General features: G+C 34.1%; 1 long non-coding RNA gene across 6 annotated transcripts in view; it reads right to left on the minus strand.

Annotated features, from left to right (window-relative positions):
• Positions 1–1198: 1198 nt before the first annotated feature.
• LOC110349521 (uncharacterized) overlaps positions 1199–9941 on the minus strand; it is a 113545-nt gene continuing 104802 nt past the window's right edge. For 4 of the 6 annotated variants that reach the window (XR_015448895.1, XR_015448897.1, XR_015448896.1 and 1 more), the window contains 2 exons: positions 9233–9427; positions 1200–8277 (listed from right to left, as the gene is read on the minus strand). This is a non-coding gene — a long non-coding RNA (uncharacterized LOC110349521). Of the gene's footprint in view, positions 8278–9232; positions 9428–9941 lie in introns of all 6 variants that reach the window. The other 2 variants (XR_015448894.1, XR_015448898.1) reach the window with 2 other exon arrangements.

Here is a 9941-nt window from a genome sequence, read left to right on the forward strand (position 1 = left end):
TAGAGTAAGAAGAGATTTACGGGAGATTATAATCACACAGAAGACCAGAATGGTGATAAGGAAGGAGGTTGTAAAGACAAGACACTGAAGCTTTCAGATGGGACGAGGAATCTATTGCCAGTTGCCTAGAGGCCATGCATGTTACACCAATGGCAGAAATTTGTCTCCATTTTTCCCATGTCCTCAGAAAGTGGAAGACTGAGGTAAAGGGTGATAGAATAATTACTCTGCTGGAAAAATTTCAAAGCAGAACTAATATTCAGGAGGTAGCATGGGTACTGCTGCCTACTTTTGGTCAAATATATCATGGAAATCAAGAGAAAAATGTAGATATAAAAAGTTAGCAATTTTGTCAGAAAGGAAGTACCTGCAAAGTTGATGGTGAGGAAAGCATGACTGCTGAAAAGATCAGGATTAAAAAAAAAAGATTAGGATTAAAAAAGAGTAAAGTATTTTGCATCAGGACAAAAGGAAATATGGGCTGAAGGCATGACAGGATTTAGCTAGACTCCATGAATCACAGACTCAAAGGTACAAAACTGGAAACCTTTCATTTGAGAAGGGATTCCCTGGGACCCTAGCTCAAGAATGTGTTGCTCAAGAAATCAAAATACATTTCACCAGGCTCAGCCATTCAGCCACTCAGAGATTACAACAAACACAGTCCAGGGTGGCAGAGAGATATGGCAGGGGAAAGATGCAACCCATGGCAACCAGGATGAGAGAGGAGGGAGAAGCTGAGGTCCAGAATGCATCCTTCAAGGTCTTGACCCTGTATTTATGTTTATGGGAAATATTTCAATATAACCATTAATTATACTAGCTGACTTCTTTTTGGCAGACATTTCTCTGACAAAGGGTTAAAAAATCAAAATATTTAATGTAGAAGAGTAAAAACTACTGCAAAATTTTTATATGAAACAGTAGAGACCATATGAAAGTGGAATGCCTTTCAAGTATCCCAATAAAATGATTTCAAATTGGAATTCTATAATCAGGGAAAATATCATTCAAGAAAAACCATGAAATAAAGATATTTTCTGAATTAATCAGAAGTGTATATACTTTAGAGGAAATTTTATAATATGGTCATTTAGTAAGGTGAAGATAATTTTATGTTGAAACATTTGAATATTTGCAAAGTAGAAGAAAGAAAGGAGTAAAAAAGAAAAGAAAAAATAATAAAGGAAGAAGAAAAAAGAGAAAGAAGGAAAAAGTGATAAATACAGGTAAAGCTGTTAAATAAAATAATAATAATACAACTTGATAACTAAAACATGTATAAAATTAACATTTACCAAAAATATCATCTCTTAAATTACTAGATAGGTAGATGGTGTTAAATGTATTTTATTATTCTTGCATTCACAGTAACAAGGGTAGTAAGTACCAATTGATGTTAGAATTTATATGTCAAATATTTATGTTTTATGGGATTGCAAGACAACTAGAATAGTTACTATTATAATTTGAAATTATTTTCCATCACTAATATGTTATATTCAAGTCTAAAACACTAATACCTCAGAGTCTCTTCTTATTTGGAAAAAAAATCTTCATATCATTAATACAGTTAGTTAGGTCCAGGTGAAATTTAATCCAAACCACTGGTATATTTGAGGAAGAGAAATTTTAAACACAGATACACATATAAGGATAATCCAATGTGAAAATTAAGAAAGAGATTTGGGTGATGCAACTAACTGTCAGGAAATTACAAAAATTGTTAGTAAATCATCCAAAGAAAACACAGAAACATGGAATAGATTTTTCCTTATAACCCTCAGAATTTAATAATCTTGTGTATATCGTGTACACCTTGACATCAGACTTCTAGCTCCCAGAGCTACAAGGCAACATCTCTTGTAAAGACACTCTCCTTGTGATGCTTTATGATGGCAGGCTTAGAAACCACATACAGGCTTGATAAAGTGGAGAAAGGAGAAAAATAAAAGACAAAAATAATAGGCACAAGAAAAAATAATACAAGGAAAAGAAAACATTGGCAAAGGTAAAAATATAGTTACAGACCTCAGCACTCTTCTCCATTTCCTTGGTGATTTACTAACATATCAGGAGTGTCTGCTGCCTGCAACGTGACAAATTTGGACAGGTTCTGCTTAGGCTCAGAGACACCCAGGATAAAGGCTCAGCAAGCCTTGTCCTCAGAATGCCAGATAGTAAGGATTTTAACTCTGAGGCCAATATGGTGTCTGTCACAGCTATTTCAATTTGCCGGCACAGTACAAAAGCAGTCATAGGAAATACATAAACTGTTGAACATGACGAGATTCAAAATATGTTCATTGATGGCCCAGAATATTTGAATTTCTAGTGTTTGTATAGGTCACAAATGCTTTTCTAATTTTTATTTAATATTTTAAAGATGTCAAAATCACTCTTACCATGCAGGATTACAAGAGGGGTCAGGTGAGCTTTGGGCCATGTCCTGACCTGGGCCTGCCTATACCCGAAAGAGAGTGAGAAGGGGATTCCCCACAGCCAGTGGAGAATGCCTTTACACTCCTTTCTTCAGCACCCCAGGGACCAGCCAGGGTTTTCTGCTTTATACTGAGAAAATTATTCCACATTTTGTAATTACAAAAATAAGAAAACCTGAATGTTAACATTTTTCACACAGGAAGCATGTGGGTCATTTGTTTCAGTGTTCAGTTCCATTCTGGGGTCTTTACTCTTATGGTGGGTTGGGGGATGAATGACAATTCAGCTTTACTTTGACTCCCTTTCCTAGTTAAACCACATCAGATTGGTTAAAAATTTGAAAAGAAATTTCTAACTCAATATTCAAAAGAAAAGTTTCTCATCTGTTATGGAAATGAGTTTTAAATACAAAGGAGAGAACAAAAGCAGGAAAAAGTAGCTAAAATACACTAAAAATCAACACTCAAATAATGGAAGACCCAAGAGGTACCAAAGAGATCTTGAAAATCAGATTTGGGATGTGGAAATGAGAACTTTGGAACCAGAAATAACTTCTGCAATAGCACAGACTCTTGACCTCTCAATTTTATCAATTTAGTACTGAAGGGATTGTATTGCTGACAACACAAATATGTTCTGGAAAACCCAGAGAGCATAAAAAATAAAATAAAATATGTGTTTGTTTAGAAACATATATACACATACTCACTGAAGAAAAGACCATATTTCAGTAAGGACAGAAGTGATTGGAGAATTCCAGTGGGTATATCAAAGATGAAAAAGATTGTCCTTAAAATAAAACATTTCCAGGTTCTAGCTTGCCATCAGAAAGACAGGTCTCCTTTAAATTATTAGTTTTGGGTAAGAGTATGTTAACACCAATGTGAGCAATCTAAGGACAGTTACTATTAACTTCCACTTCTTGACAGTAGGGCTACTTAGAACTGGAAATGCAAAAATTGCCAGGGATTTTCCACTACGTCTCTCACATCCCAATGTTTTCTTACATCTTCAGCTCCAGCATTTAACACTGTAGCAATTACTGCCCCTTGTATTTTCTTGCTCTCAGCACCGTTCCCTAGACCATCTTTGTCCCATGCAGACTGGAGAAATGCACAGCACTGGCACAGCCATCTCTATTTGCATGGGAAGACACTGAGATTTAGGACTAAGTGTTGTAATCAAACACAGCTCCTAATTGACTGAGCTTGCTGGGCTCCAGAGTCCATGCTCTTTCCATTATAAAACACTACTTTCTCCCTTTAATTTATGATCCCTTGTATGAATGTTTAATAGTGAACCAGAGATTATAGACTACTTTACTGTTTAATAAAACTTTCCTATACATTACTGGGGGTAACCATAACCTTTGAGATGGTAGGGTGACTATAATATTTCAATTTATACAAAATGGATTCTAGAAAATTTGATTTAATTTTTCTGGCAAGCATGGGCAAAGTTAAAAAATATATAAACTTACAATACAGTAAGTTTCTGTTCTGAGAGAGAGAGGCCTGTACACTGTGATGAGACATCAGAAAGAGTCCCCAAAGCACAGGTTATTCAAGAGAAATCCTCCAGAGTTGAAAGATATTTGGACTGAATTTAAAAATGAATACTAATTATATAACATAAAAAGAAATTTATACTGTGGCAAGAGAAAAATGGAACGATGCATTAAGACAGTAAAATAGTATTTCCAGACTTACATTAACAATGATGTTGGAGAATAATGGGAAACGGCAGAACATTCAGCTGTAGTCAACTGCTTATCACTTATTTAAAAAATAGCAAAAAAGTGTATGCAATAATCTAAAGATTATGAAATATAAATGAAATTTGTGCCAAGCCATAGAAACTATAGAAAGGTTTTATGTATGTTATACATGTGAAGTTTACAGGTTAAGAAAAAATGTTCAGAGTAGAAGTTAGATTAGAAAAGATTGAAGGCAATGGAACAAGAACTAGAGGGAGAAACCAAGACCAGAAATTATGCATCTTCAGATGGTGGCAATTAGGTAATTAGGTACCATGAAGAGGAGGAAATATTCTTGAGGAAAAATAAAAGAGATATAGAAACATTAGCTTGAAATTTCCAGTTATATCTATAGAGATAAAGTATATCAATATATAAATATTCAGCATATCAGAAAAATTCTGGATAGCCCTTTACTTTGCAACATACAGAAAAATAGACAATTGGAAAAATGAAATTAGAGAATGAACCCAAATGCTACACTTTACATGGGAAGAGCCTGAGGCTGAGGAAAGAGCCAGGGATATTTTCACAAATAAAGGTAATCATCAGAGACATCTACAAACAATTTTGGGAAAAGATGGCCAGGAGTGATGATCACAGAATCCTGTGTAATGGTGTTGGCAAATACCTTATGGTCATATAAAATAAAAAGAGAAGCACACCAGCTTTGAAAACTTGAAAGTTATCAGTCCACACATCTAAAATCGTGCAGTTTTGTGGGCTTGGGGGAGTTAACATCTCACATTCTCTAGTTTAAAAATAAGAAATCACTGCTATATTATAGGTTTTATTAAATTAATAAAATCTACAAATTGTCTCAGTCTCAATTTTAGAGATGACACTTAAGAAAATAGTACGACATTCTCTACATCCAAAATATGGCACTGAGATAAAGAGATGAAATGATAAACCACTGTTTACGTGAGCAGATAATAACAATCTTAAGACTCGAACACAGCTCTTAAAATTTTCTTCAGGTTTTACATCAACTCAACCATCTTGAACATTCTTATGTGTTTTGAAAAATTACTATGGCTTTAAAAATATAAAGAGAATATGAAAATAATGGCACAATCAATGAAAAACGCAGTTGGGACAGAAATACCTAAAGTGGTGGGAGGCATTATAGACATTGTCATCATTTCCAATGCCCAATCAAGTACCTTCAAGTTAAAGCTTTTAATTATGCTTCTTAATCTCATCTTAATTGTTCTTTTCAAGATTATGAAGACATTTATACCTTTTCTGTGTCCCCAACTCTCATTCCTAATTGTTTCAGATTTTAAAATTGTGAAGATACTGTTTCTTTATCCTTTCAGGATGAAGAATAAGGGGAAAAAATGCTACTGCCTTTGACAAAACTGGATATGTGCAATACCAAACCACAACCTGAGTAAGTAGAGAGCAGATGGAGGGCTGTAAAGTGAATTATCAGAACTGATAGGTCAGAATTAAGGGCCTATAGAGGCAGATGCCAATGAGAAGTAATTGAATTTCCCTGGAAATAGATTTGAAAGGTGTTCAAAAATATTTGCATTCCATGGGCCACCTGGGTTGGCTTAGTCTAAAGCATGTTCTACTCCCACTGGTTAAAAAATACAAGACACACACAAATCAACCCTATGTCATTGGCCTATCCATAGCAAATAAAAAGAAATGAATCAGGAACTAGCTGGTGTGGCATAGCTAGAACTCTCTCTCTTAAGCCATGTCTACGATGTCCATAACCAGCTCACCAGATAATGCCTATATGAAGGAGTTGAGAGGGTTTAGAAAGAGGCCCCTAGATTTGGACAGAAGAAATTAACAAAAAAAATTCAGATTTTTTTCAAAATAGATATATTTAAAAATACACATGAGGATACAATGTTTCATGAATTTATTCTAATATAGAGTAGTTTAGGAAAGACAATATTTCTTTTATTTAAAAGTATAACCTAAGTTGTTGAAAATTCTTATGATAACAATAAGATATCTTCTCCATTTGTATAAACATTGTGAAATTTTGCTTATAAAAATATGTTTTTGGGCTGGGGATTTAGCTCAGTGGTTCTGGTGCCTGCCTTGCAAGTGCAAGGTCTTGAGTTTGATCCCCGGTACCAAAAAACAAAAAACAAAAAGCAAAGCAGAAATACGTTTTTATGCTTGTACTTGGATTTCTATGACAAAGTAATAATATATTATAATATCCAATAACTAGGAGAAATCTAGAGATCAGAATAATGATATTTATTGCTATAGAAGTCTGAATTTGATGACATATAGTAAGACAAAAATATCAATGGTTGGTCAATATTTTATAGTTTAGTCCACTGTATCATTTAAGTCAATATTTTAAATACAGTGGACCCTCAAGTTACGATTGGCCTGACATACAAACAACTTGGGTTATTGTTAATGGAAGATTCATCTGCCTCTTATCTATAGCATGTATCCAGTAAACATCCAGATTCCAGCTGTACTGACTTAGAACCAACTTGAGTTACAACCTGCCCTCGGGAACTGATTGAATTTGTAAGTCAAGTGTCTGCTGCATTTCACATCATGAGAGTTTTTCCAGAACTGCTTAGAGATTATATAATTATATTTATCCAATAACTGGGTTCGCAGTTTCCAAGATCATTTGAACATGGGGTGGAAGATATTTCAACACAACAGAGGCTGATAAAGAGTAATAAGAAGCATTCTACAGGAGGCAAAGACATCAAAATATTAAAAAGTAAAGGTAACTAATTAATAGTGTTGGAATAAGAAGGGGAACTTAGTCAAGTACTAGATTTGCCAGTTTATTTTTAGAGGTAGAGTAACTGTAAGCAAACATCGATGCATTTCAACAAATGTTTTTAAGACCCATTTAATCTCCAGACTCTCCCTTTAGAAAATAAATAGCCTAAGAGAAAACTCTACTAATCAATTTGGCATACCCAGCAATGGCAATTTTGTCAGTGTTTTACTTGGTGAAACCTCCTGTTCAATGTCAAGTTTGAAAGCCTTAAAGGAAATAACAGTGTGTCCTGGGTGGCAAAGCTGATGGTATGACCATGACAGCCCTTCCTTTGTCTTCTTTTCATCCAATTCCCTCCGAATCAGTCACCTCTATGTTCACATAGGAGCTTTGATAAAAGAGTTATGTTAAGGCTTGATCTAGATAAAGTGGAAGCAATACTGAACTGTCAGTGGAAACACTGATAGAATGTGTGCTGAAATAAAAAGTCCTGCTCCTTACAAAACATGCTACTTTTCTTTTATTCTGAACATGCAAGATAATTTTAAATTTCTCACCCCATTTGTTTATGTATAATGACTTATATTCTTAGGAAATCTAGCACACCTGTGCTCTCTCCTCTGCATTTCAAGATGTATCATAGGAGTTTATTTTGACATATAAACCCATTTGTCAATTATCTTGTGGCACCTTCATTTTTTCCTGATTAAAATGATATAAAAAACTAATATTGTAATTTTTCATAGTGTGACCAGTTTAATTACTTATGAACTATTAAGTTTGGTTGGGTGATTTGTCTCATTTAAATATGAAAAGAAATAACCTTGAAAATTGCTGTTTTACTGATCAGTAGAATTATATATCATGACTAAAAATCTGAGACCATGCTGTCCAACTTTTGAAAAATTTCAATTGGGTAAAATAATCTGCTCTAGTTATTAAGCATTGGGAATGCTTAATGGAGTAATTAAATAGTACTTACTCAAGGGGTTACTCAAAGATGATCTTAAGATTAAAAGCCCTCCTACTTCTCTCCTCCTTTGCCTGTAAAACTATTATAGTTAGAAAAACAAAGTTTATTCATTATCTAATAGCAGAGGTAAGAGTGTGATCTTTAAAATATTAAACACATCTTTATAAAATTGCTCTTTATCTATTATTGTAGTCATCCAGGAAAGTAATTTCTTCACAGATGACTTGGTTTTAGCAATAATAAACCAATCATTTTATTGTAGAAAATAAAAATATTGACACATTTTCTTACCCTTTTTTCTATTTTTCACCATATCATTCTTTCTTCTTCTTTCACTCCTGTTTTTCTTCCATCTGCTTTTCTTCTGCTCATTTCTATCTTTAAAAAACATTTTAAAGATAGAACCATTTATGCATCATTTTAAAGCATTTGTTCTTATATTCATCTTTGCTTGCATGTTTCTGCTTCCTTTTTAAAACTAAAAATATGTGCTTTAGTATTCTTCACAAATAAATTATCTAGTTATTAGTCATATAATCATATAAGGAAAATATTAATTTATATATATATATTCATAGGGTTTGGCACTGTGAGGTTTCAAAGAAATATGTTGTTTTAGCCCTGTTTCCCCTGTGTTCATACTATTGCAGAGAAGTTAAGACATGTAAATAAAGAGGTGCACCCTTTGATGCTGAGTGTCACAAAATGCAGTTTGTGTTGATAGAGATTTCTTTAAGCAATCATTCTGAAGATCTAGTGCAAGTACTTTGGTCTGTAATGATAATAATATGCTTTGTAGTGATATAAGGGTCACTTTTGGACTGAAAAGAAGGCAATGATGTTCCTATCTATTTAAAAGTCAGAGACTACAACAAGTCCTATCACTGACACTCTGAAGAATTTTTATAGGAATTCACTATGCTTAAAAATCCACAGATATGTATCTCAACTGCTTATTGAATTGTATACAAAATCCCACAGAAGATCACCTCATCATAGTGAGCACAGGGGTACAGACATTTGGTATTAAAGATCAAAATGATGCCATTTATAAAAAACCAAAGGAGCAGTGAGCTTAGCTTCGATCAAGAAAATACATTTTCTTTAAAATACAGAAAAGAATCCGTCTTCCAGGAGCCAGTGTGGATACAGCTAAAAATAGGTAGTTAAAATAACAAACAATCCCATATGTTATTTGAGGAGAGGCATTGTTTTTGTTCTTTATTGCTGCATAACAATAGCAGCACACACTCTGTGCTTTGAAACAACATCACATACTGTCTCAGAGTTTGTGTGTGTAAGAAGCCAAGAACAGTTTCTGTGTGAGTCTTACCTGGATTGAAATATTGACTGGGACTGTGAGAACATTTGAGGTAAGAGCTTCCTCAGGCTGTTGGCAGCTTTCAATTCCTTACATGCTGCCAAGCTGAGGGACTGAATTCTTGCCCGGTTGTTGGCTGAAGGTCACCCTAGGCTCCTTTCTGTATGACTGTCTCCATCTGGTGGTTCACAACATGGCACCTTGCTTCTTCAAAGGAGGCAGAGAAGAAAGTCATTTAAGAAGGTGAATGTTTACACTCCTATATCATGCAATAATACACTCATACTAGCATATATCTTGTTATCTTTGCCATATTCCATTTGTTAGAAGCAGTAAGAGTTCCGGCCCACACTTGAGGTGAATCAGGAAGCAAAGAGGTTAGAGACCACCTTAGAGTTTGACTACCACAGACTTTAAGTTAATTAGTTACAAGGAAATTAAAAGCCAAAGAATAATTTTATATGAGTCTTAATTCAACATCTCAGAATTATCAGAAGCTACACTAAATATTAGTTCTGTTAATTGACTGATTTTTTTCTACCAGAAGGGCTTTAGAATTATTTAAGAATGATCCTCATATGTACTTCTAACATAAGAGCAACAAAAAGGTAGTAAAAACACTCCACCTAGAGAATATATAGAGCTGATAGCTTTTCAGTTCAATTCATAAGGATATGTGACTAATTAGTACAGCAGGTGTTCTTAAAATAATTCTTAAAAT

Source organism: Heterocephalus glaber, unplaced genomic scaffold (assembly GCF_053883595.1).
Source record: "Heterocephalus glaber isolate CG9 unplaced genomic scaffold, H.glaber_assembly_v1.0 deba00000594, whole genome shotgun sequence".
NCBI lineage: Eukaryota > Metazoa > Chordata > Mammalia > Rodentia > Bathyergidae > Heterocephalus > Heterocephalus glaber.